This window comes from Fundulus heteroclitus, unplaced genomic scaffold (assembly GCF_011125445.2).
Source record: "Fundulus heteroclitus isolate FHET01 unplaced genomic scaffold, MU-UCD_Fhet_4.1 scaffold_75, whole genome shotgun sequence".
In the NCBI taxonomy this organism is placed as follows: domain Eukaryota; kingdom Metazoa; phylum Chordata; class Actinopteri; order Cyprinodontiformes; family Fundulidae; genus Fundulus; species Fundulus heteroclitus.
In genome coordinates this window covers 780,983-808,917 of record NW_023397197.1, presented here as the reverse complement: position 1 = coordinate 808,917, position 27,935 = coordinate 780,983, and the positions used below count along the sequence as shown (strand labels likewise).

The window sequence follows — 27,935 nt, the reverse complement described above, 5'->3', positions numbered from 1 at the left end:
AGTTATTGATCCTAGGAGATTATCTGCACCTGCCAGGAGGGTTTCTGGTTGCGGGACATCACCGTGTTGTTGTGTTTTGTCGAGTGAAAACTGCGGTGAGTAATGATGATTAGCGCTTAGCATAGCATGCTAACTACTGCTGATTCTGGCTGATTGCTCACTGATTTCATGGAGAAAGTATCTTTGTTATATTGTTATGCTTGGAGACGATGTTTAAAACCAGCTGGAGACAGATGAAGGTATATGAGTGAATTGAGGATGTAAAAAATTGTGTTTTGTGTAAATTATCTGTGTTAATTGAGCTATTGCTGCATGTGATTTGTACTATTACTATATGCCAACTAATGCTATATAGTTAAGCAAGCTGGTTTTATGAGCTAAAACAAGCAACAGTGTGCTTTTGAGTTATTCAGAGACAGTAATTTAATGAATGATTAACAAACATGATGGAAATGTGATTTAAAATAATTCATATACACCATTTTGTGTGTGGGGGCTGTTTAAAAATTAATTTTATAGCTCTATGTGATACTTTGTCAATTTGAATGGTTCACGTTCATTGATTTAAGATTTAAAAGAGGATAAATTATGTACAGTTGATTTGGGCAAATGTATAAAAAGAGAAAGAGATTAATGTAAAAGCTGCTGCTCTATGCAGGTTTTTTTTTTTGTATGAGTCGGTTTTGATCACTGATCTCTATTATACACTGGAGTGCTAATAGCCGCTGTTAGAACGAGTCGCTGTGAAGCCACCAGCCGCCATATTGGTACTCCCTATTTTCCTCCAGTAACTAGGGAATATGTGCGCTACAGGATCGAATAACGAGGATTTTCTCATGTTCAGGGGGGCTTAAAACTTTTAAAATGTCAAATGCCATATACTTTTATGTTTTGTTCTAAAACAATCCAGTACTGAGAAAGTCATGTACTGAAATATTTTGCATTTTATTCATTTAAATATATATATATATATATATATATATATATATATATATATATATATATATATATATTTAAAACTATAATTAACATTTAAACGTCCTCATGTTGTGGTTTAAAACTATAATTAACATTTAAACGTCCTCAGGTTGTGGTTTAAAACTGTAACTAACATTTAAACATCCTCAGGTTCTGGTTTAAAACTATAATTAACATTTAAACATCCTCAGGTTCTGCTTTAAAACTATAATTAACATTTAAACGTCCTCAGGTTCTGGTTTAAAACTATAATTAATATTTAAACGTCCTCAGGTTCTGGTTTAAAACTATAATTAACATTTAAACGTCCTCAGGTTCTGGTTTAAAACTATAATTAACATTTAAACGTCCTCAGGTTCTGGTTTAAAACTATAATTAACATTTAAATGTCTTAATGTTGTGGTTTAAAACTATAATTAACATTTAAACGTCCTCAGGTTCTGGTTTAAAACTATAATTAACATTTAAACGTCCTCAGGTTGTGGTTTAAAACTATAATTAACATTTAAACGTCCTCAGGTTCTGGTTTAAAACTATAAATAACATTTAAACGTCCTCAGGTTCTGGTTTAAAACTATAAATAACATTTAAACGTCCTCAGGTTCTGGTGGCTGACCCAGGATGTCTGGTCCAGTTAGAGGAGCTACTGCTGAGGACTTTAGATGATTTTATGGTATTTATTGCAGCCAGGATTAAAGTAAGATCCTAGTTCCTGTTCAGGCTAACATCTGTGGCTCTGACCTGAAAGTGTAAAGCAGGAACCACTTTGGCTGAGTGATTATTTCATTTATTTTAACAACTTCAGCCTCTGTTACATGATGAGTGTGAAATATTGCCGTCCAGCTGGTGACTGATTCAGGCCTGGTGTTAGCCGCGCTTCATGGCGTCTAAAGGGACAGCATGAGATCAAATGCAGGAAGGTGATGTGTTCATCCAGGATGACAGAGAAGCTGCAGCTGAGGTGGAGGAAGCCTGGTTCTCCTCCCAGGAGAGAGAGGAGGTCCATCCTTCCTCAGAACTCCAAGATGTTCTGATGCCACGGCTGCAGAACAATCGTCCCTCTGAGGCCCAGGTTGCTCCTAACCTTTGAAAACCTCTGAGTTACGCAGCGAGGGTCTGGAAATGTTCAGCGTCAGGGAGGCCCGCTCTGAGGACAACACAGAACAGCTTGGACCGGGTCAGAACCGGACCCGTGTGTCTGCTGGGTTCTCTGAGACGTCTCCCTGCTTTTAGCCTCCATACGGCGACCTTTACTGGATCTGCTGCTTTTATTCCTCCTTTTCTGACTAGTTTCAGCTGCTGCTGCAGTCTGGAGGAAATCCTGAGCCGCTCGCTGTGGACAGAACATGTGAATCAACCCAGTGCAGCTGCTGTGAACATCTGGACCTGGTGTCAGCAGAACCAGGTGCGTCAGAGGCTGCCCTGCAGGGGAAGCGCTGTGTTCAGGTCAGCGTCTCTCTGGATGTGATTCAGAGGAGGAGCTTAAAGCCTCTGCTGCTTCCAGAGGCCCTGCAGAAAAACACTGGTTATAAAACCCGTTAATGTGGTTTAATTACAGCATTTATTCAGCAGAAATGATGTTTCAACACAACGATGGACCTTTGATACGTTTCTGTTAGGAAGCTGTGGTTCAGAAGATGAACCTCCACAGATTATTAAAGCCTAACATCCTGTTGTTCTGGTTGAGGAAACGCGGTCGGCCTGTTGACCTTTGAACCTGCAATCTGCTTTTTAGGTGAAACGCCAACGGCTTCATTAATCTGAAGATGGTTCATTCAGATTAGTTACTTCAACAGGCGAGGTCCAACCAGGACCGCTTTTAGAAATTAGAAATGTCAGGTTTAAGCGCCTAAAACATTCATTAAACACAAAGAAGGAAGACAACAGACGTTAGATTTTAGAAATTATAAATGTCAGGTTTAAGCGCCTAAAACATTCATTAAACACAAATAAGAAAGACAACAGACGTTAGATTTTAGAAATTAGAAATGTCAGGTTTAAGCGCCTAAAACATTCATTAAACACAAAGAAGAAAGACAACAGACGTTAGATCTTCTCTAGCAAGGAGAACGACACAGGGACACGCTCAGTTACAAACCCCCTATCCGTTCTGAAGTACACCTGCTGTTTGCTTGCTTTTTATTTTCTCAGGCAAGCAAAATGCAATGTGACCTTTGACCTCATAAACTAGCAGTTCAGTTCTCAGGGAAAGGAGGAACCACAGATGGTGAGGTGCAATAAATCACACAAAAACATTTATCAGGAGACCTTTTCTCTTCACAAAGCCTTGCTCTGTAACATAGAAGAGAAAGATTAGTCATCTGAAAAACACTTTAATATATGAATAAACTCAAACCTTAAAACATTTTTTAATAGTAATGAGTAAATATGTGATAAATGCAATAAATGGTAAATAAAATAAAACATGTAGAGAATAATAAAAATAATTCTAACAAGAAACCAGGTTAGTTTGCACACAGAGATGCCAAACTCCTGTAATTCTGTAGTTTTGTATTTCAGAATAAAAAGGAGCTGCTGTTTAATTAAGAATTAATATTAAATTAAAATGTTGTTAAGAATTAAATAATTTCTTAAGAGAACAAACGGATCCGTCTGAGCGTCTCTCTGAGCTGCTGGGAGAAAGACGAGCAGCACCAGTTGCTTTTCCTTCCAGACGCCGACATGCAGCTGATAATTGTACCAATAACTGGACCACATTAGCTGCCTGTCAGTTATTTAGTGTTTTTTTTATTAAACCTTTATTTATCCTGGGGAGAGACCTGCTGAGATGGAGACCTCTGAGGTTAAGCTGTCATGGCTGTCCAGGTGTCCACCAGGTGAACTGTACCTGTGGTTTTTCACAGGTGAGCCGTTGCTGGATCTCCTTCAGGCTCGTCTAAATGTTCAGGACGGCTCACAGGAAGCTGCTTTCTAGGCTTCTAGGCTCCAGTCTGTCACAGCTTTAGTTCCAGCGCTGTTAAGCCTTTGAAAAGCGTTTTTATCTGATAAAGCTTGATATAAAATAGCAAAGTGTCTTTATTTATTTATCCTTCAACGTGTCCTTTTCCTGATGGAGATTCTCTTCAATCAGGTTTTTCTTTATTCTCTTTGGCCTTTAGCAGCAAACCAGCCAATAGATTTAACACTCTTCATGTGTTTTGGGGCAAAATGAGCTGCTAAAAGTAAACTTTCTGCACCAAATGTAATCCAAGGTCTACTTACTCTGTTGATGGAAATGAGTTCATCAAGGACGGCACATCAGACGAGGCAGACTCCACCCAGTGGACCGTCAGGCTGAGCATCGTTTGGTTTAAATGTATCGATGTTAGAGAGCGACATCAACGGTCTACATAGCTAACACGCTAGCTGCTGTTAGCTCGACTCACACTGCGTCAGCGCTGCGCCCCTCCTTCCAGCCTCAGAGCCTGGAGGGCCGGTTCTGAACAGATCCCTGGTTCTGTTGGGATCTGGGTCCAGGAGACACTGGGATAGAATAGAAACGCATGTTTGCATTTCTATTTTAGGGAGATGTTAGCTGCAGCCATCCTCAGATGTCCAGCGTGTGTCTGCCAGAAAAGTCCAGAAACTCTGGCTTAGAGTGAAAACAGGTCAGCTTTTACTCCACTGCTACATTCCTGTGGCTTTAAGCTTTTAGGCCTTTACTCGACTTACTGCGCGGTTCTGTTGGGCTTTTCTGGTTCTGAAGCTCCAGCCTGTTGGTACTAGTCTCCACTTCAAGGTTCATCTTCTCTTTGCTGATGTCTGGAAAAGTAAAACGTGAACATGGTGAGGTTTCTGACGTAGATTTAGCATGTTGAGAAATCCTGACAATACTAAATATAAACTACATTCCTGAGAGTTTATTGTACTCAGAGTTTAGGGTTTACCTTCCTAGAATATAGATTATTAGGAGCTCTGGTTGCTTTGCTGTTTCTGTTGTAGGACGTGACCTTTGACCTGTAGGAAATGTGTTAGAGTTCAGAACCTGGAACGGAGGTGACCTTTGACACCTGAAGCTCTGTATTCAGAGCTTAAAATCAGTTTCATTCTCAGGATGTAACCAAACATTTCAGGCAGCCTGGTCAGAAACTCTTCCCTGAATCCACCAAGGAACTGAACTGGTTCCTAAACCGACTCCAGTCCTCATTTAGCTCTACATGTGAATAAATCTGGACCCAACACATGTCTGTTGGACTTTATGGTCTCAGTGGGTCCATCTTTAGGTCCATCAGGTGAAATTATTTAATGTTTAACTCTTCATTTAACACTGAAGCTGGAGGAGGTTCGGTTCTGGTCCGTTTGAGGACGTTTCTGCTCATGTTCTCAGATCTGGTCTTTAGTTTCTGGTTTTTACTGGAGTAGAAGAGAAATACTCGGATTGAAAGTTAACATTTAATCTGCAGAATATGACCAGATTAAAGCTGCTTTTAATCAAATTCTTGTTGTTTTTAAGTCTCACATCTTCAGGAGGAGTAAACGAGCAACAACACCTAAGGTACCGTTTGCTTTTCTCTAGTTAGAACCACGTTCCCATCCAGAACCCCTCAGAACCATTTCACCATCAGTCTCCATCATCATCTGCCATGTTTGGTGTTTCCATCTCCGGATCACCATCAGTTGTTAGTTTAACGCCTCCAGCAGCAGAGAAACCATCCGGTTCTGTCCATTAAGGCCCAGGCTGTTGAACCGACTGGGTTCAGCCGGTCTGCCGGTACCGGCGCCGGTCCAGGCTTCCTACGCCGTCCTGACGGGTTCTGACGTCTGGAGGAAAACTTTGATTTCTCTCCTAAATTGACTTTATAACTAAATGGATCATCACTATAAATGGATTTTTTTGTGCAGAATCAACAACAAGTGGGACTCAATCATGAAGTGGAACGAAATTTATTGGATATTTCAAACTTTAACTAATAAAAAACAGAAAAATTGGGTGTGCAAAACTAATCAGCCCCCTTGAGTTAATACTTTGCAGCGCCGCCTTTTGCTGTGATTACAGCTGCAGGTCGCTTGGCGTATTTTTGCCCATTCCTCCTTGCAAAGCTGATAGAGCTCAGTGAGGTTAGATGAAGAGCATTTGTGAACAGTTTTCAGTTCTTTCCACAGATTCTTAAGTAATTTCCCTCTGGGATTATTAAAGTATGTCTGATTCTGGATTGGATTCAGGTCTGGACTTTGACTAGGCCATTCTAACACCTGGATATGTTTGTTTGTGAACCATTCCACTGTAGATTTTCTTTGTTTTGGATCATTTTCTTGTTGGAAGACAAATCTCCGTCCCAGTCTCAGGTCTTCTTCAGACTCCAACAGGTTTTCTTCCAGAATTGTCCTGTTTTTGGCTCCATCCATCCTCCCATCACTTTTAAACATCCTCCATGTCCCTGCTGAAGAAGAGCAGGCCCAAACCATGATGCTGCCACCACCATGTTTGACAGTGGGGACGGTGCATTCAGGGTGATGAGCTGTGTTGCTTTTACACCAAGTTTAGCCACTGTACAAAAGACTAAAAGTTTAATCTCAGCAGCTTTACAAACATCGGGACTTCAGTGTTGTGTAATTACACACCGTTTTAAAGTTATTTAATAAATAACTCTGTTATTGTCTGGTGAATATCGGCTCTAGAGCTGATATCAGGACAATAGATGAAAAGGATGAATTCGAGCTCTGATGATCTTTTTACAGCAAACTCTGCACACATAGAATAAGGAGTGACAACTTCTCTTCAAGTTCATGAATTTATTAAAAGAGCCCACCTGCCACTGTGAATCCTGATGCCTTGCTCATGGTCCGTATATGTGTCAGCAGGAGGAAGTGGGGACTGAGAACCGAAGGAACACCAGAACCAAGCTCACCCCAAAGAAAGCAGAGGTACCGGCCAGAACCAAACAGCTGAACTGGTCACCTGGAGACAAAGAGCTGATCTGTTGTACTTCTGTGGTCAGAGCTCTTCCTCAGGTTGTCGGTTTGACTCCCAGAGCAGCAGGAAGGACGGCACGCTGCAGAAGATCGGAGACTTCCTGCAGAGCTCCCCGACTCTGCTGGGCTCCAAAGGTCAGAACCGTGCGACAAGAACCCAGGACCAGGACCGGTGGGCTGAAGCTCACCAGAGTCAGAAACGGGTTTTACTTTATTACCAGAGGCTAATTTAATGCCGTCCAGATTAAGAAGTTAATTCTCTGTGTGGTTATGAGGCAGAAGCAGCTTTCATCGGTGATTATTGCCTCTGGTTCTGGTTGCTTCACGCTGGGCGACCCGTGTTCCTGCAGCCAAGAAGATGATGAGCCTGGTCAGCGGCCGTCTGGACCCAGACTCAGCAGCCGCCTCTTCCTCCCTCAGCCTGAGGGCCAAGAGGGGCAGAAAGAAACTCTACAGACCTGAAATCTCCTGCCCCATGGACATGCCCCCCCACCCGGTAAGAGCCCTGAACCGACAACCTCAGCAAGCTGCAGGAGAACCAGCAGAACCCAGACCTCAGTCAACCAGGCCGGTTTTATTAGACCTGTTAGTTCATCATCAGTTCTTCTTTCCTCCATGACATCATCAAACGGCGCCTGCGCAGCAGAGAGGCTAAGTCCTACCGCTGCCCTCCAGAACTTTACTGTAGAAATGAAGCTGCTGATGACGGATCGTTGTTCTGAGACGCATTTATTGGATCGGTTCTGTGGAGGCCGACCCGTTAACACTAACCAGCATTTAGAAGTTCATGTTTCACTTTATTAACCAGCAATGGTTCATCTCTAATGTGCAATCTGCTCTAACTTCACCTCCTAGAACACTTTGTGGAACGTTTAACGGTTCTGCTGCAAAGTCTCACTTTAACCTGAATCATTATGTTCTGACGGGTCATCCGGTCTCATCAGAGTCCAGAGCCATCATGTCCAGGAAACCATCTGTTCCCAGAACCATGATCCTGGCCGGGTTCTCCTCCTGGTTCCTCTGAGAAGAAGCCTGCAAACCAGATGATTAAAGTTCTCACGTTCCTCCTCCACACTGTGGAGAACCGTGAATTTAGACGTTTCTAAATTCACGGTTTAGAAACGTGAGATGGTAGAAAGCCTCGCCTTGCTTGACCTTCGCTGATCTAACCAAACATGGATGGACCGATGCATGTGGGTTCTAAGCATGTACCGCTTACAGAGTTCTCCAAGGTGGGTTTTTCATGGTTTGAGCTGCTGACATGTGATGAAGGCTCAGATAAAGACCTCACCTTTGCACCTGGGTCCTTTACTCACCTGTAATACAGTCCCTTGGGATTCCTCCTGAGGAGCTGGCCCAAGTGGCCGGGGAGAGGGACGTCTGGGCCTCCCTACTGAAGCTGCTACCCCCGCGACCCGACCCCGGATAAGCGGAAGAAGACGGACGGACGGATGAGGTCAATGTTGCAAAGGTGACTTTTTAAAAATAAAATCTGAGATCTCTTAACTAGGCGGTTACCTATGCTTCCTAAATGTCTTCAGAGTCCAGACCAAATGTGAAATAAAGAAATGAGACCTTGATATCCCAGAAATAGTCCATGGGCCAGAATCTGTAGGACGTCTCCTTAAGAAGTTTCGTATGAACTGTCAGGGGGAAACTTTCTTCCACCGGGATCAGTTGCTACACATAGCAGTGATCTCAAAACACCAATGTTCCCACGTTTTCACTTTCACATTAATAAGTTTAAGCTGATAAAAAAATCTGTTGCGATCCGGTCCAAGAGGTCACGTGATTCGAGTTTTTGCTGCTCAGCCAATCAGATGGCTGTATTGTCAGCTGAGCGAGTTCATCAGTTCATTTGCTTGTGTGACTCTGTGAAATCATCCTTTGAAAATGAAATAAAACTAGCCTGAACAGGAGAGAGAGCCAGAGTTGCTGCCCGCAGAGTCTGGCTGGTGCATCTCTCCCTTTGCAAAGGCGAACCTGAATTATGCGTCCATGGCTGATTAATTGTTTTAAGTCCTGCACAACGAATCAACGAACCCGGAGAAGCAAGACGGCTTCAACACGGTTAAAACTCAATTGATCACTCAGTATAACACGTTATGAGAAAGTAAACGGCTCTGTGGTCATTTCCAGATGTGTCACCAAAACATTAGCTTTATGTTATTAGATTGTCGCATGTATGTCTGCTGAAACCTAAAATCCTCCTGAGTCCATCACAGCTGTCTGCTGGTTCTCTTTTTTCTTTTTTGGTAGCTAAACCTGCATGAATGGATCATTTAAAGCGGATTTCACGTGTGATCAAATGAACACTGAATAAAGGTACAGCCAAAAATATCAGATTTAATAAGATTTTAATTCAACCAAAAACCATATAGAGATATTAACCATATTAAGAGAACGAGATATGTCACTTCTAAAGCTAGAACAATGTAGGAGTTTTAAAAAAATATATTTCATTTCATTAGAATGTGATGTTCTAATAAAATGCTGGAGGTTAAAAGTTTTATTGATTTCAAACACTCTCCCGACGCAGGGGATACAGATTCTGGCGTGGATAAGTCGTTTGGCACAACGACACCTGTCACCTGTGCTATCCTAGCGCAGCAGGTCTTGGTGATATCACAGTAAAATGGGCAAAAGTCTGGATTATTTCTGCCCTGCGATGGACTGGCGACCTGTCCAGGTTATACCCCGCCTCTCGCCCATTGACAGCTGGAGATTTTTAAAGCACTGACTGCTGTTTATCAGCTCATTGTGAACCAAACAATAGTTTTTATCTGAAAGTTCTGAATGTAGAAGTCTGAGCTTTAAAATCTCAAGGCTGACGGCAGCAAAGGACATCTGGGAGGAGTCAATGGAAAAGAGGAGGAGTCAAATAAAAATAGGAGGAGTCCATGAAGCAGAGGCTCCTAAGCAGCATCCAGACCTGACAGATCTATAAAAAGTAATGCTCAACAACATAAAGGCAACAATGCTGTTATCCACCCACACTGGTCTGTAAATGTGTAACAATATTATCTGAAGCTTGACTGGTGTTCTGGTAAAATGGTAGAAAACTGGTTTTTAGAAGTGGTTTTAAAACCACTGCAGTGGTTTTAAAAACACTTTTTATTTTACAATTTTGTAAACAACAGCTGCTGATTAAACTGAATGTTACAACCTTGACATGATTATATGACATGATTATAAGTTTTACCGAGAAACCGATAAGAAGCGCCGTGAAAACCCGCCGGTCTGGCTGCAATGCGCGCTCCCGACACAGGGGGACAGAATTTAGCACAGCACCGGTGTCCTGCAACTTTTATTTGTGTCCCTGGTCCGACACGCCTGAGTCCAATAATCCGGTAATTATCAGGACTCTGGAGAACCTGACTGCAGACTGAGGAGCTGATTGTTCCATTTGATTCAGACGTGATGGACCAGAGAACCTCTAAAAGTTTCAGGACACCGGCCCTCCAGGACTGGAGCTGGACACCGTTGGAACAGGAACCTGAAGCTCAAAATGTGGGACTGTCCCTTTAAGAGGAGCAGCAGGACGCCGTGCACGCTGCGGCTCTGTGTGCGCGTTCACACGTTTCCTGTGTAAAACTAAAAGTCGAGAATAGGAAGAAGTTGTGATGTGGAAATGTTCCATGTGGTTCTGTTGTTGGTGTTGGTTCAGCTTCTGGTTTGGTGCCGCAGGAGTTTAGCTAGAAAAGTAAAAACTGGTCTTCAGTCTGTCCAAGTCAGCAGTTTGGAAGTAAAGAAGCTGATTTTAGTCCCAGACTGTCAGCGTCGGCTCTTCTTTCATTCTCAACGTGTTTTCAAGGTTTGGAAAGATGGAGCAGAAATATCATTTCATCATTGCTTTGAGTTTCTGCTGCTGATTTATTCAACTAAAGAACAAAATCTGTCATTTAAAAACATGTCAGAAAGAAGATGGAAATGTTTTACAGTAAATCAGGACTTTTTGAAAGTCAGTGTTGATAGAAAAAAATCTGTTTTATTTAAACAAGCGTCAGAGTTTTATTGAAACATTGAAAATTGATCAGAGGAACAGAAGAGAATGAGCAGCAAATGAATCAAACACAAGAAGAAAATCAGTTTATTTTACTTTAAAACACATGAAGTAGAACTGCAGCAAATATACAAAAGGAAGATTTAACATGTGAATGTAAAAAGTGTTTAGAAAAATAGGAGCCGACAGAAACAGATAATGTCCAGAGATTGAGAAAAACTGGCCAACATTTCAATGAAATCTGACTGATGAATGAAAGTAAAAAAACCAAGAGAGAGAGAAAGTCAACATGCTGATATTCAGAGTGAAGCTTTGACTGGAAACAGGCAGAAAAACAACATGTGGATCCTGGAATAATCCCAGCTTCCATCTTTAAAGGACTGGAAGAGGAAGAAGTTTCCAAGGAATCATTTAGAAGAGTTTCACAAAGAAACAGATTGAATCCATGAATGTGAAAACGTGTTTCTGAGTGAAAGAGACAGACATGAACAGACTGAACTATCTGTTCAACAGGGAGAGGCTTTCTCTGACAGGAGGAGACTCTTTAGACTCAATCAGCACAGAAACACTGAGGAATCAGAACTGGACCAGAACCCAAAGCCAGGAAGCAGAGGTTCAGTGAATGTGGTGTTGAAGGTGTGGAGGTGGATCAGTGAGTCAGAGGAGACTCTGTAGAAGGACAGAATACCAGCAGGACAGTCCACATACACTGCTACTCTGTGGGAGACTGAGGAGGAGGAGATAGATGTTTCTCTGTTATCGTGATAGACAGAGTAACCATGATCATCAGAGCATCTCAGACTCCAGGACTGATCATTATATCCAAACCAACAGTCTTCACTGTCTCCTTTCCTCCTGATTCTTCTGTAACTCACTGATATATCAACTCTTCCTCTCCACTCGACCTCCCAGTAACAGCGACCAGTCAGACCAGTTCTACACAGCAGCTGAGGAACATCAAATCTGTCTGGATGATCAGGATATGACTGAAGCTCCTCCACAAATGTCACCTTCCTGTTGTCTTCAGACAGTTTGAGGTTTCTGCTCACTGTGTTTGTGTCGATTGTGAGTTGACAGGAATCTGATGGAGAGAACAAAGACAATCCAGCTGCAGTTATTGATCATTTATTGACACTTTGATGATGACTCCTGAATGAGTGATGGACAGTTTGAAGATGGTTGAATGTGAGCTGCTTTGTTGTCATGAATCAAATGAAAAACACACTTACACTTCCTCAGACCTGGTGTCAACCATCGGACTCCAGCAGGCTCCACCCTGAAAGGAGGAGGGGGGTCAGACCATCAGTCTCTTTCAGCAGCAAACATGGACATTACATGTCTCTCAGACACACATTGTCCTCCACTGAGAAAGGACCAGTCCAACATTTGGACACGTCCACTTGTTGTAAAAATCCAGAGAAAGAAAGAAGAGCTGAGAGCAGACAGACACCATGATGATGATGATGATGATGATGATGATGAAACATTACAACCTGCAGTGGATTTAGTGTCGCTGTGGGAAATTCACGTGCTCTGATTGGCTGAGATCAGAAATGGAGCAGGTTTTAAAAGAGAAGGGCCGACCTCTTCATGAACTAAGTGACCCTCTGTGGCTGGCAGACCTGGCATCTTTAGTTGATCTTACGCATCGTCTGAATACACTGAACAAGAAGCTACAAGGCAAAGAACAGCTGGTTCCACACCTGTATGCACACCTGAAAGCCTTCTGGGTAAAGCTCCGCCTCTTTGAGACACAACTACGAGGCTTTAATGCTGCACACTTCCCTGCTCTGTCTGAAATCACGTCTGCTTTTCCAAAGGCCGACATTTCTGCTAAAAAGGAGAAATATGTGTCTGTGATTGCATCTCTGGTGACAGAATTCAACCAGCGTCTACAAGACTTTTCTGTCATTGAAAAACAAATCCAGCTGTTCTCCACCTCCTTCCTGGTGGATGCAGAAGAAGTGGAAGAGAGTCTGCAGTTAGAACTGATTGAAATGCAATGTGATGATTCTCTGCAGTCAACATCAGCTTCTCTCCCTCCCTGAATTCTTTCAGAGTTTGGATAATGCCAAGTTTCCTCTGATGAGACGCCACGCAGAAACAATGATGAGCCTGTTGGGCTCAACATCCAGATGTGAACAAAGATTTTCTCTGTTAAATCAGAACAAAAGCAGACTGAGAAGCAGAATGACTGACAGCATCTCTGTGAAGTCCTTCGTGTCTCAACCACCAAACTTTCTGCTGACATGTCAGCCATCCTTCAATCAAAGGACAGCATCACTGCTCCCACTGACTGCAATGTTCTTCACATTATAGCTGACTTAGAAATACACTCAGTATTCATGTGGCAATATGGCACCTCTAGTGTGGCCCTTTGTTTAGTTTTCTGGATTTGGCCCTCACTAAAAAAGTTTGGACACCCCTGGTATAAAGTGTTAATGTTCCCCTTTTATTCAGGAAGATAAAAAATGTGAATAAAATAAATCTACTTTAGGACCTTTAAATGAAATAAAGACAAGTAACAAATGCTTCTCTGCATAAAACACTAAAATAGAAACACTCAGGGTGTCAATCTAAAATCACAGTTCTATAATATTTGCTTAAATGCTGATTAATTAAAGCTAAAGCCAGCAAACACCAAGCTAACCCTACGTTGCAGGCCTGTTTCCATGCTTGTGAATATGGAGACCAAACTCAGTGGTCGCTTCACTCAAAGTGCAAATAATAAACTAGAAAGGTCCCTTGTGCCAGATGAATAATAATCCTAACAGAAACGCTCTGCTCCGTTTAGTCCTCCTCTCCTGTGGAAAAAACTCAGCTCCCACAGTCACGGCTCTGACTCCAATACTAGGCCACCTGCTTTATAAGTTTGGTTTTTATTAATTCTGCATTATTTTAACTACATGCGCTGTGTTTCTGTGCCTCAACGCTCTTACTGCTCCTCTCTCCTCCCTTCCCTCAGACCCAGGTGCTTTTATCAGCGGCCAGCCTTCAAAACGTGAATCTCTACGTTTAATGTCCTTCCACTCGTACCAAAATGTCCCAATTAAAGTCAATAGGAGAGTCAGTAGCTGTGTTTCATGCTATTTTGTTTTTAACCACACAGAACCAGCGGAGCTTCAATGGAATGCTGCCTTGCTCTTTAATTCAGGTGAGCATAATTACGTTAAATGTAATTTAGGTGTGGACTTTTAAGGGTCATTTTAAGGAACTTGTAACATCAGGGGCTTCAGCTCAGACCCGTTATTCCTCCTCTTCCCTCTAAAGGACCCTTTACACTATTTATTTATGCATTTTTCCCACTGTTTATTCCTCACGTGCAGAGCACCAATGGGGATAAAATCTGCCCACCTCACCGCCTCAAACTGATATCATTAGTATAAATTATGCTGATACCAGACGTTACCAAAAAAAGTGTTTTTTTCTACAGTCACTTAGGAACCAGAGAGACTCAGAGCTTGAAAAGCTGCACCTTTATTCATCAACTCTAGGGTTGCCATGCATAAAAAGTGCTATATTTCCTGTAGGATTCCCCAATAAAGACTATTACTGGACTAAAAGCGAAGCAGAAAGTCATTCCGTCCGCTCTGACCACAAACAAAACGCTCAGAGAACAACTTCAAACTGAGCCTTCAGCTTGGTAATTACGCACCAGAGCGCCCTGAGGAGAGCAATAGAGGAGATTTGTCTGGTCAGAGCAGAGACTGAGATGAGAAACCTGTCGCTGTGAAAGGTGATGATGGTTATAAACTGTAACAGGCTAGAAGTTCATGGAGCTGAAAAGAGGGAAACATCAGCAGCTGGATCAGCATAAAGACGCAGCGTGAACCCCTGAGTGCTTTAAGTGTTCCTGCTGAGGGGAAAATGTCAGACCATACAGGCTTGATGAAACTCAGCCTGATTCACCGATGAGGTTATAGATCTACACTGATAAACAAACCCATAGATTAATGTGTAACAGTGTAATAATACGGTCAATAAATTAAAACTATTTTTCTATATTCAGTATAATTTAACAGTTGTGGGTACTTTCTGTTTTAACCCGCCCCCAGATCCCCAAAAATTAACATATTCTCACTCTTAACTTTTGGTCCTTCCTTGTCTCCAACGTTTCCAGAGGTCCTCTAAAAGCTTCCTGGTGGCTCAGAGTTCTAGCTGGGTCTAATCTCTTGTTGTCCGGTTGGGTAACGATCCTCTACAAGCTCCTAGGTCCAGCTGAGTTAGCCTAGAGTCCATTAGCTAGCTTGTTAGCATCAGCTACTTGCTATGCTAAGCTAGCGGCTAAAAACAGTCCCAAAAGCTTCAAGTAGAAACTTCAGTGTCTTCTACCTCGGACTAAAGCTCACTGACTCACTGTGGATCATTGTGGGGACAAACCACGGCACACATTACTGTTTATAGTCCGAAGACAAGCCAGTTTAACATGGGGATTTTGACTTATGGCCGCAGAACCGGATCTCTCGGCTTCTCTGCTGCGCTCTCTAACCCACACCTATAATGCATTCACTGACTGCCTCAGCGTAGGAAAATACACTTCTCACATGTACCGTTATTAAAATGAACTACAACTATGCAAATAGATGTTTGAACACGTTGTAAACACATTTTAGAGATGAACACTTTTAATAAATCAAGAATAAATTAATTGACCATGTTTAAACTATTTCTTGTTTATTAGCGTTTACTTCATAGACTTTTTACTACATCTTTTATTTAACTAGGCCAGGGGTTTTCTAATTCATTGAATGTGAGCCTCCCCTTGGAATAGGTAAAGATAACTAGCAAATTCATAAATGATTGTTTTCAACAGCAGACAAACTGAACTAAACAGGCGCCAACGTCAAACTGAACTCATGTCAACAGGAGACGTCAACTGAAATAATAATAATAAAAAACATAACCTGACTTTAACAGACGTCATCATAGTCCATATTCCGATTTACTTTTTAGGCCAATTATACACCGTTTAAACCTGTTGCTATTTTAACAACCATGTTCTCAAGCATTCTCAATGCGAACAATGAGGACGAGCCTTTGATGTGCAAAGCTGTTCTATGTTGGGTTGTAGAGAAGAAAGAAACAGCAGCAAGTCATCCTGCCCTTGTAGCCTTGACCGGTATTCGTTTTTGATCAGGGTGAGAGTGGAAAACCCACATTCACACAGGTAAGTGGAGGTGAAGGGCATCAGGACTCATGGCTTTGGTGGACACATGGAGAAACTCGCTCTCAACACTCAAGCAGAATCGCGTAATCGTCATTTCCACCAGTCTCTGTTTCAAGTCCACATTTGAGCTGAGCTCAACAAGAGCCTCCTCCTCCTGGATGTTCAGTTTATCGTGGACTGTGGGTGGGAAAGAGAAGGGTTTTTTTTGGCTCCTCTCCAAAATACTCTCAGAACTGATCATGCAGCCTGTTCAGATGCTGATGACCAGTTTCACAGAGGCCGTTTCTCAATTCACGAGAACACGAGTACGGACTCGCGTTCTCGTCAAGTCCGGTCTTGGCGAGAACACAGGAAGATCGGACTTGACAAGAACGCGAGCACGCAGCACGTATGGTGTATTGGAACAGAAGCGTACTTGTGACGTCATGAGACGCACAGTTCTTTAGCATTTCTTTAACATTCAAAACTATTTATATACTACACCACAATAAATCTTATTGAAATTTTTTTAAAACAACATTTTTAATTTCTAAAAAGCCTAAAAATTATCTTGCCGCGGTGCATTCTGGGCAAGCGGTCAGTCTGAAGAACGCACAAGTCTGCTCTGATGCATGCTCGATAAAGAGGGCGGGGCGAGAACAACATCTGGGGATGTGGTGCGTTCTCGCTCTGGCGTTCTCGCTCTGGCGTTCTCGGCAGTCGGAACAGGCTGAGGCTGATGACGTGTCACGAGCACACGAGACCGCTCAAGAACACATATTGAGAAATGGCCAGAGTTTAGCAGCAGCGCTGTCTTATATTTCTTCGTGCCTCTCCTGTGACTCTTTGGCGCCCCCTAGGGGAGGAGCGCCTCACCTATTGAAAACCACTGACCTAGGCTACATGGTCCTGATCCAAGCTGGATGAGTTCTGAATGGATGGATCTGAGGCTTCAAAGCAGCTTTCAAAGCCAACATATCACCAGAACCCAGTTCTGCATTGTTGGGTCTCACCTCAGACGGTCAGAGGGACCAACAAAGTTCTACCTCTTCAATCTGCTGCTCACTGCAGCCTTGAAATGCAGAACAACTGATTGGTTGAAGGCAGAACCTCCATCCTACAACTGGTGGTGCTGAAAGTTTGGGCCAGGTACCAAATGGAGAGAAGAACCAACCTGACCAGACTTTAAATAAATGTGTTCTATAGGCGTTGGGAACCTGCAGTAATGTTACTGATGCAATAAAACTAAAGGTAATAATTAGTAATTGGATCATTGTTAGATGGAGGATCTGAGTCTTTGTGACAACACAGCTCTGACCCAAGACTGGTTGATGATCTGGTTGTTGTTCTTTTTCTCTTTTTGTTGTTTAGAAAATGAAAAACTCAATAAAATGAAGTTTAAAGTGTTTCATCGTGTGAATCTAACTGATGAACTTCTCTTTCACAAATATATTCAGAGTTCGTATTCAGCGCCATTAAAGACCCTCAGCCCTTTAATTTACCCTGTGAGCCGTTCTTAGTGAGGAGAATATTACAGAAAACTGGGTAATGATCTCTGCCTGCAGACGAGTCGTCTAATAAATCCCATTTCACAACCAGCTGAAATATTCCTGGACACTAGTGTTAAATCAAGGACTGATACATTTCCTGGATGAACATCTGTTCTGGTCCATCTTCCATCATTCAGCAGAATACATTATTATCCTCTAAATGTTCTTCTACTATTTCTCCATTTCCATCTGTTCTGTTTCCTTCCCATAATATTCCATGTGCATTAAAGTCACCACATATTACTGATTATCTCCACCTTTAATCTGCATTAACTGATTCAGATCTAACTTTTTACAAGGATTATAATAGTTAACTATTATTAATTAACCTCATTTATTATTCTCTCTATTACTACATATTCTAGATCAGTTTCTCTACTTATTTCTCTGCATGTTAGATGATCTTTTCTAAATGTTGAACATCCTCCTCCTGTTTCTTCCTTCCTGTCACTGGAACATTTCCACTTATTCAGAAAACTAGTTACAGTTTTATTTTGTCTTTTACACATTTTATCCATCTGTGCTTTTTTGAACACATTTAACACGTTTTCACCTCTCATCACAACAACCTCCTGCCATCTTGAAGGAAAAGTCACCATGAATGATGTGACATTTTCTCCATAATCACACATGAACTCTGAGCTGCTGGTTTCAGCTCCGTACCTGGATCATCTAGTCTGGAGTCAAAAGGAAAGAAGGGAACCAAATCTCAGCAGCTCCAGATTTAGTTCCACAAATGTGATAAAATAAAAACTGAATAAAGTTACGACCAAAATGATTCTTAACTCTGGCTGATCTAGATTTAAAGATATTTTCATTCAACCAACAAGTAGGAAGGAAATGAGGCAGGTAGCTTTCAAGATATAACGATGTATAAGGATCTATTTTATTTACATTTTATCAGAATGGCATGTTGAAAATTATTTGTGGACTTTTTAATAATGAATGTTAAAAGTTTTACTGAATTTAAAGCACTGGAACACATTTAATTACAGCTGAGCAACTTTTTAAATTTTTCTAATGTTATTCTGACATTTGTCTTTGGAGCTCAGAGTCCTCCAGGCTGGAAGTCCTCTTACCATCACCATCATTTCCACCTCAGTGTCTGTTCTAACATCAGGTTTCTTAGTTCATTTTTACACTGCCAGAATCTGGATCCTCTGCTCTACTTGTAATGATGATTTCTAAAATGAATGTCCAGCTCACTATGGTGGTGATCACAGGGTGGGCTCTAGTTAAATGCCTGGATGACCCCAGATCCAATGACCAGGCCAAGTGATGCTTTCTGCTTTCTTTAATAAGCAGATTTAGGTCTCTGTATGTGTGTGGTCCTACAAACTATAATAAACTAATGAAAACACAAATTATAATCTGATGTTATCACTAGTGTTGCACCGATACCGATACCAGTGTCGGACGGGGCCCCGATCCAGCACTAAAATGGTGGTATCGGCATCGGCGAGTACCAACAAATAGGGCACCGATACCATTTTAATGTTTGTATGTCACTTGAACGCAACCTTCTCTGCCCCGATACTCACTAGTATTAACTATCGCTATTGGCCTGCTCCAGACCAATGAGAGCGGGCCAATAGCCATAGAGCCGGGGCAGCTTTTTCATGCGGTGGGAAAACAAACCAGAAGAAGGAAGAAAGAAGAAAATGTCTGCGGTCTGGAAGTACTTTGTGATAGAAACGCCGTCGAGTACATTGGCGAAATGCAAGATCTGCGACCTGAAAGTGTCGAGAGGTGGAGTTAAACAGGGCAGTTTCAATACATCGAACCTGATCAAACATTTGAAGTCGAAACATGTGAACGAACACAAAGAGTTCGGGACTGCCAAGAGAACCTGGGAAGGACCGCAGCAACAAACCCTGGTCAGTTCACTTCGCGGGAAAGAGCAGTGGGACGAGAAGAGTGAAGCAGCAAGACAGATGTCCGAGAAAATAACCCAGATGACTGTTCTCTGTAACTTGCCCCTCTCCTTCGTTGAAAGCGTGGGCTTCCGGCTTTTTATGGCTCACGCAGTACCTAAGTTTAAAGTCCCAAGTCGCAAATACATCACAGGGACGACTATCCCTGCACTAAAAAAATAAAGTAAAGTATGTTTTAGGAAAGCTAGCGGAGGCAGGGGCCATAAGATTTTCAACCGACCTCTGGACCAGCCAAGTCTCCCCACTTTCCCTGCTTAGCTTGACAGCCCACTGGGTAGACGTGGACACATTTACACCGGAAAGCGTCATTCTTCATGCCAATGAATTCAAGGGATCACACACGGGCGAAGCAATTGCAGGAGCAATAGAGAGCATGCTGCTCAACTGGAGCATCCCGAGGTCAAAGGTAACGTATGTTTTCTAGTCTAGACTTTGAAAGAAATGCTGCAGTAATTTGCGACAATAATTTGAGCCGTAGAAGTAAAGGTGTGTGTGTGTGTGTGTGTGTGTGTGTGCGTGTGTGTGTTAGGGTTGCCTCCTTTCAGAAACGAAAATAAGGGATGCCACCACCCTGAGTTTTGTTAGAGGGAGGGAGAAAAGCTGGACGCTCAACTGCGTCGCGCCCACAACATTTAAAGTTGATATCCGAGCGACTTGTCTATTCATGAAAATACGGAATAAATTGTGTCCCTTACCCGTTAAATACGGGATGCATGATTTAACTGCCAAATACGGGACGATTCCGTATTTCAAGGGATGGGTGGCTTATTTGTGTGTTGCTATGAGGATGGAGTTGAGTGATGTTGCTGCTGGTGCACAGAGATAGGAAGGCTGATACAAAGACAGGATGTTGTGGTTAATTTTTACTATAATTACATTATTAATAATATTATTATTATTATTATTATTATTATTATTATTATTAAAGGTCCATGTCGTGCTCCGGGACAATGCAAGCAATATGAAGAAGGCAATGAGGGACCTGGGAGTCTCCAGCCTGGGATGTTTCTCGCACATGATTCAACTTGTGGTGCAAGATGGACTGCTGTCCCAGAAAAATGTGAGCGATGCGCTGGCCAGTGGGAGAAAAATAATTGGGCACTTCAAACCTTCCCCATTGGCCGCATCAAGACTTGAAACTGTCCAGACGGGACTGGGAATCCCAGTCAAACATCTGATCCAAGATGTTCCCACCCGCTGGAACAGCACCTTTTATATGACTGCGAGCCTGCTGGAGCAAAAGAGTGCCTCTATGCTGCAGACCACCAGCTCCCTGCAATACTGACAGCAAGTCACTGGACCTTGCTGGAGAAAATCCACGCTATTCTGGCTCCATTTGAAGAGATCACAAAACAGATCAGCGTCGCCACCTCCACCACCTCAGACGTCATCCCCTCAGTTGTCGTCCTGAAGCGTCTGTTGGCCAAACAGACCACAGAGGACAGCAGGATAAAGACAATGAAGGCGACACTTCTAGCAGCTATGGCCACAAGATTCCAGACCGTTGAGGCAGAGCCCTTGTACTCTGTTGCAACCATATTAGACCCACGTTACAAAGACAGGTATGTTAGTTTAAACATCTTGTGTTAGTGTGTAATTAAATGCAGTGCTAAATAACAGCATATATGAGCTAACAGCTATAATATACCATTCTGTTTACTTTGTTACTGCAGATACTTCACAAGTGCAGAGAGTAGTAAGCTTGCAAGAAGTGCACTGACCCAAGAGGTGGAGAAAAATGAGGAGTCATCACTGCAGACAACCACCACTGAGGCAGCAGACCCAGCCAGTAAGACCCCACGGATGACAGCAGAGCCCAACGCAAGCAGCTGCTTTAAGGGGCTGTATGAGGAATTCCTGCAAGAGCATGCTGCTGAACAAGGTGGGGCCAGCAGCACAGCTACACAGGTACAGATAGAGACAAATCTGGCTGAGACAATAATCCACCGCACAGAGAGCCCATTCGAGTACTGGTGAAAGAATAAAGAACAGTTCCCCTCCCTGGCTACTACAGCTGCAAAGTTTTCTCCGCTCCCTCCACCAGCGTAGATAGTAAGAGGCTTTTCAGCACAGCCTCTAACATACTTGATGAGAAGAGCAATAGGCTGTCAGGAGATCATGTAGAAACGCTGATCTTCCTCAAGAAAAATCTGCCAATGTACCTGAGCTTGAACCCCAAGGACTTGAATCCTCAAGAAGACTGAGTAAACACTACTAGGTGTTGTGTGACAGATCTGTCACTAATGTGAATTTATTTTTTTCCGTTGCTTGTTTTAGTTTGTTCAGTGTGGATTTTGCAATTGGAACTTGTTGGGAGGAAACTAGCACTTAAAATGGTATTTTATTTATTTCTTATGTCAGTTCTGATAAATCCTATTTGTTCTTACCTCAGATACTCTTAATGCAGCTATCATTCAAATATACCTCGTATGTATATTATTTCTTATTTTAATATAATTATACATTCTTACTGTTGCACTAGTATTATAAATGTTACAATTTTATGAAAGTTGCACTATTTTGGCATTTGGGAGCAAAAATGCAAGGCTTTTAAGAGTTTATTCTATTAATAATATAATTTTAACTTTGTTACTGTTGCACTACTATTATACATGTTATAATTTCAATTTCATGTTGCACTATTTTGGCCAAAAGTTTATTAAACCATTGTCACCTGTTCCAGGTAGGCAATAAAAAGTTCTACTGGATTTACTTTGTATTAGTCTTTTTTTTCCTGCTTCACAAAGGTAAGCAGCAGCTTGACAAAGCCATGATGGCAATTATTTTACATCCATGTAGTATGCAGTTCTTCATATATACACACACACACACACACATCAATTTCAAACAGATGGTATCGGTATCGGCCGATACTGCACAGCCAGGTATCGGGTATCGTATTGGGGCCAAAAAAATGGTATCGGCGCAACACTAGTTATCACAACCTCTTATTAGTAGATCACACAAATTATTACAGCCACATGCTGTCTAGTTAACGTAACAAGCCTTTATTTGGAGCCCAAACCAGATCTGAGAACAAATAAAAACTGTTTTATGTTCTTCCAGTCTTGTGCTTCAATCACTGATAATGTGGAAATCAAGCAAACAAGGCAACTAAACATGATCAGAATCACCAACTGAAGGGAAAATTTAGCTTAGTTAGCCATATCTGCTGTCAGCTATAATGAGCTGATAGAAAAGACTTTAGACTTTAGAGAGTCTAAAGTCTAAAGATCCAGAACAATAAACCTACTTGACATATTATTCTGATTGGACAATGAACAAAACTCAGCAGTCTAAAGGACACACACTGTCAGGAAATACCACATAGACTGCTTCTAAAACTCAGCTTGTAAAGATCCTCACTGCTTCCAGAAACACCATTTTACATCTCTTCTGACATGACTCAAATTAACACGCCCCCTGGTGGTGAGCCTGGAAACTGCACCACAGTCCTGCCTTCAAAACATCATTTGTCTATTGCCGATAGTTTAATTTACAGATCCTCAGATTATAAGTAGTGATCTTTGTATTTTTAAATCTTTCCGACATATCTGGTCTGGATGCACCTGCATGACTTTCCCGTGATAAACAAGCCCTTATGCTTACAGATTTACTGTGTTTCCACATCGAAGGACACAGAGAGGAGTTGAGTTAGATAGGAACTAGATGGTACCAGTGTCTGCACTCTGAAGATTACTCCCGCTTTCTTTGTTAACCCAGTATGTGTAAAAGTTTAATGTTTTCTTTTTCTCTTGACTCTGTTTCCTGACTGCGTTAATTTAATTCAATCAAATTTTCTTTATATAGCGGCAATTCATGAAACATGTCATCTCATGGCACTTTCCAAAGTCAGACTCCATCAGATCCTCCAGGTTGGTCAGAAAGTTTCCTCTCTAAGGAAACCCAGCAGGTTGCATCAAGTCTCTCCAAGCAGCATTCACTCCTCCTGAAAGAGCGTAGAGCCACAGTGGACAGTCGTCTGCATTGTTGATGGCTTTGCAGCAATCCCTCATACTGAGCATGCATGAAGTGACAGTGGAGAGGAAAACTCCCCTTTAACAGGGAGGAGAACCTCCAGCAGAACCAGAACCCGGCTCAGTGTGAACGCTCATCTGCCTCGACCCACTGGGAGTTAGAGAAGACAGAGCAGAGACACAGAAAGCACAGAAGCTCACATTGATCCAGGAGTACTTTCTATGTTAGATGGTAATAGTGGATGATCTGCCTCCCCTGATGATGTCACAGCTAACAGAACGCCAGACCAGGTGTACCTTCTATGAAGAGAAAAATGACAGAACAAAAAGTTAAAAGCTGAAATAACAACAAGCAATGCAGATTGGAGAACAGTAGGAGAACTCAGCAGAGTGAGAGAAATAGACCCTGATGTCCTCCAGTAGCCTAAGCCTATAGCAGCATAACTATAGAGGTAGCTCAGGGTAACATGAGCCACTCTGACTAGAAGCTTTGTCACAAAGGAAAGATTTAAGATTAGTCTTACAAGTAGACGGGGTGTCTGCCTCACGGACCAAAACTGGGAGTTGGTTCCACAGGAGAGGAGCCTGATAGCTAAAGGCTCTGCCTCCCATTCTACTTTTAGAGACTCTAGGAACCACCAGCAGACCTGCAGTCTGAGAGCGAAGTGCTCTGTTAGGAACATACGGGGTAATCACAGCTCTGATATATAATGGAGCTTGATTATTAAAGGCTTTATACGTTAGAAGAAGAATTTTAAATTCTATTCTTGATTTAACAGGAAGCCAATGAAGGGAAGCTAAAATTGGAGAAATATGATCCCTCTTGTTGATTTTCATCAGAACTCTTGCCGCAGCATTTTGGATCAGCTGAAGACTTTGAACTGCATTTTGTGGACTTCCTAATAGTAAAGAATTACAATAGTCCAGCCTTGAAATAACAAATGCATGGACTAGTTTTTCAGCATCACTCCTGGACAGAATGTTTATAATATTGGCGATATTACGAAGGTGAATAAATGATACTCTGGAAACCTGTTTAATATGGGATTTAAATGACATGTCTTGGTCGAAAATAACACCAAGATTTTTTACTTTATCACCAGAGGCCAAGTTAATGCCATCCAGATTAAGTGATTGATTAAGAAGTTTTTTTTTTTTGAGGACTCTGGTCCAAAAATTATAACTTCTGTCTTGTCAGAATTTAAATGCAGGAAATTTATAGTCATCCAGCTCTTGTTGTCATCAAGACATGACTGCAGTCGAAGTAATTGATTGGATTCATCAGGATTTATGGATAAATATAGCTGAGTGTCATCAGTATAACAGTGGAAATTAATCCCATGCTGTCTGATAATTTTGCCAATCGGAAGCATATATATAGTAAATAGAATTGGTCCAAGGACTGAACCCTGTGGTACTCCACAAGTGACCCTAGAGTTTGAGGAAGATTTATTATTAACATGAACAAACTGGAATCTGTCCGATAGATAAGATTTAAACCAGCCTAATGCTTTCCCCTTAATCCCTATTAGCAAGAATTTTAGATAAGAAAAGAAGATTAGATATAGGTCTGTAATTTACTAACTCATCTTAATCAAGAGATGGTTTCTTAAGAAAAGGTTTAATAACAGCTACTTTAAAAGCCTGTGGTACATATCCATTTACTAAGGATAGATTAATCATGTCTAAAATAGGACCACTGATCAAAGGGAATATCTCTTTAAACAACGTGGTTGGGATTGGGTCTAACATACAGGTAGAAGGTTTAGATGAAGCTAAAATTTTAGACCTTATATTCAATAGACCACATTTAATTGTTTTATTTTTTGGTTCAAGTTTAGTCATATTGATGTTAATTAGATTTTTATGATTTGCTCCTTTCAGATCAGTTTTTGATCTATTCAGTGTTGGCCGTGGGAAAGACACCGTCTCAATTAGGGGTGTGCAAAATAATCGTCATGACGATGCATCGCGATTCTAATTTTCGCGATCTACTGCATCGATTCTTGACGGCAAGTATCGATTATTAATTTAAAAAAATTAATAAATACAATAGCGTACCGCGCACGTGACGTCACCGTCTCAAGAGCAACGCCCCTTTTGCCGCTTACGTAGGACATACGCCCGTAGCAGCCAGCTATTACACGCGCAACAGAACCGGCGATATGACCGACTTTACAGCCGTTATACTTTCCCAAGACGATGTTCCAGGCACACGGTTTACTGGTCGCACTGTCGAAGAACACACCAACCTTCAGCTCAAACGATGGCTTGAGGTTCGAGGGCTTAAAAAACCGGAAAACGGGCCGACTTGATCGAACGGTAAGCTTTGTTTTTTTTTCCTGCGCGGCGTTCATGGCGTCCGTCCAGGGATCGGTATGTTTAATGTTTGTCTTATTTGAAATGTTTTTGAGTAAGCTATCCTGGTAGCAGGGTATCATGTTAGCGCCTGCTACCATGATAGCCTATATGCTATCATGGTAGCAGGCGCTACTTTATTAACATGTCGGCCACCACAATACTCTTACCTGTTCACTACTTGATGTCGCTGGAATTGGGTCAGGATGTTCTTCGGTTGTGCCCTTTCCTCCGACAAATGCTTGCTACATATGTACGTGAATTTGGTAACTTTTTCCGGGTTGAACTGTTGTGTAGGCCGACCGCACCAGTGTACCCAGCGCACACATTTCTCCTTGGCAGTCTTGAAGAAAACATCCTTCATATGCGGCCGATCAGCGTACCTCGAGTCGCTGTTGCACGTTCCATAGCAACAATGTTTAAAAACCATGGTTTTAGATTTGGAAAAAGCAGTCGTTTACCGAGTAAAACCAAGGGTAACGCACATCTGTTTTACAGCGAAACAGCGGCGGACTATGCAAGCTTGCCCTACTGCGTACCACGTGATGTGACGTTACGTTTCTAAAAATAGCTCGCTCGCAGTACGTTATTGCATGAATGGTTGGCGAACATCTGGAAAAAACAAGTGGAATACAACTTCATTGGTTTAAAGGACCGCTGAGGCCATCTAAACGGCACTGATTAGCCTTATTTTGTTATTTTAAGTTTTATAAATCCTGAGCACTTTTTGTCAGTGTGTCCAGTCCAGTAAAAGTAATATTTGTTTTCATGGCAATACCTCCAAAAGTCGTTTCAATAAATGCAGCTATGTGTGAATTCAGTTGCTTTCAGTTATGTATCAATTGAAGACACTATCCAGATCATACACAGCCAGTCAGCCACTGGTAATGGCTGTATTTTTTTTTTTTATAACAGTGTTCAGTGAAAATATCGCAATGCATCACGATAATTCAAGTATCGTGATGCATCGTGATAGAATCGGATCGTGGCATGTGAATCGTGATACGAATCGAATCGTGACTTCTTTGGCAATACCCACCCCTAGTCTCAATAGGGTAATGGGTGGGTAACAGTACAGAAGCTGCAGAGAGGTGTGTTAAACTACGGCTCTGCTTCCTGGTCTGGACCCTGGGTTGTCAGCATTTAGGAGACATTAAGGGACAGAAACATTCAGACGTTTCTCGCCTTTGAATTAAATAACATACAAAGACAAAGATGCATCTTTTCTCTTGATTAAAAATTAGTGGTGTGCTTACTTAATTGATAATTATTAATATCCACTACAAGAGCATCATGCTGAGCCTGCCAGGATTTGCATCATCATCTTGAATCTTCCCACTGTGGGACGCTGCATTAAACTATTCCTAATTAACCTTTAGACTTATTTAAGAAAGCTATGCAATTATTCTAACTGCAAGTGATAAGAGGAGTAGGAGAGGGATAGGTGGGATTTAATTGAAGAGGTTTGATTTATGATCTGTAAAATCAGTTCAAACTTTGCCAAAAAGTTCCTCTATACCTTTATTCCACCATACCTGAGAGCTTCCAGTCTCCAGTGTGGATCCTTCAGTCCAGCCGACAGCAGCTTCACTCCTGAGTCTCCTGGATGGTTGTAGCTCAGGTCCAACTCTTTCAGGTGGGAGGGGTTGGAGCTCAGGGCAGATTTCAGAGAAACACAGCCTTCCTCTGAGACCAGACAGCCTGACAAGCTGCAGACACACGATTCAACACAAGATGTGTTTTAATAAGCAAAAAATAGAAATCAAACTGCATTTTGTTCTGTAGGTAATAAAAAGTAACATCTGACACATTTAAATGGATGAATCCTGACTAGAGCTTCACTGGGTTGGAAACTGCAAACTGACACAAACTCTGCAGAAGGTTCTAGCTTTAAGGGAAATTCAAACTGGACCTAAAATACCAAAGATAAACTGGTTGTCCCAGTAGAACCATTGTTCTGGTGTCTAGATCGCTTTAATATTTTGTAATCTAATTGGAGTCAATAATTGAAGCTGAGATAAAGAATAAAGCAGTGGTTTGGATCAGTGGCATTAGCAGCGTATGGTGAGCACATAT

The 27,935-nt window shown here is 41.9% G+C and overlaps 1 protein-coding gene and 1 pseudogene across 1 annotated transcript in view; one reads left to right on the top strand and one right to left on the bottom strand.

Annotated features, from left to right (window-relative positions):
• The window catches only part of LOC118561874, a 951,216-nt pseudogene that overhangs the window by 270,243 nt on the left and 653,038 nt on the right, over positions 1–27,935 (bottom strand).
• The window catches only part of LOC118561913, a 716,353-nt gene continuing 690,709 nt past the window's right edge, over positions 2,292–27,935 (top strand). The window contains exon 1 of the mRNA XM_036134150.1: positions 2,292–2,383. The gene's annotated coding sequence lies outside the window, so the exon portion shown is untranslated. The remainder of the gene's footprint in view (positions 2,384–27,935) is intronic.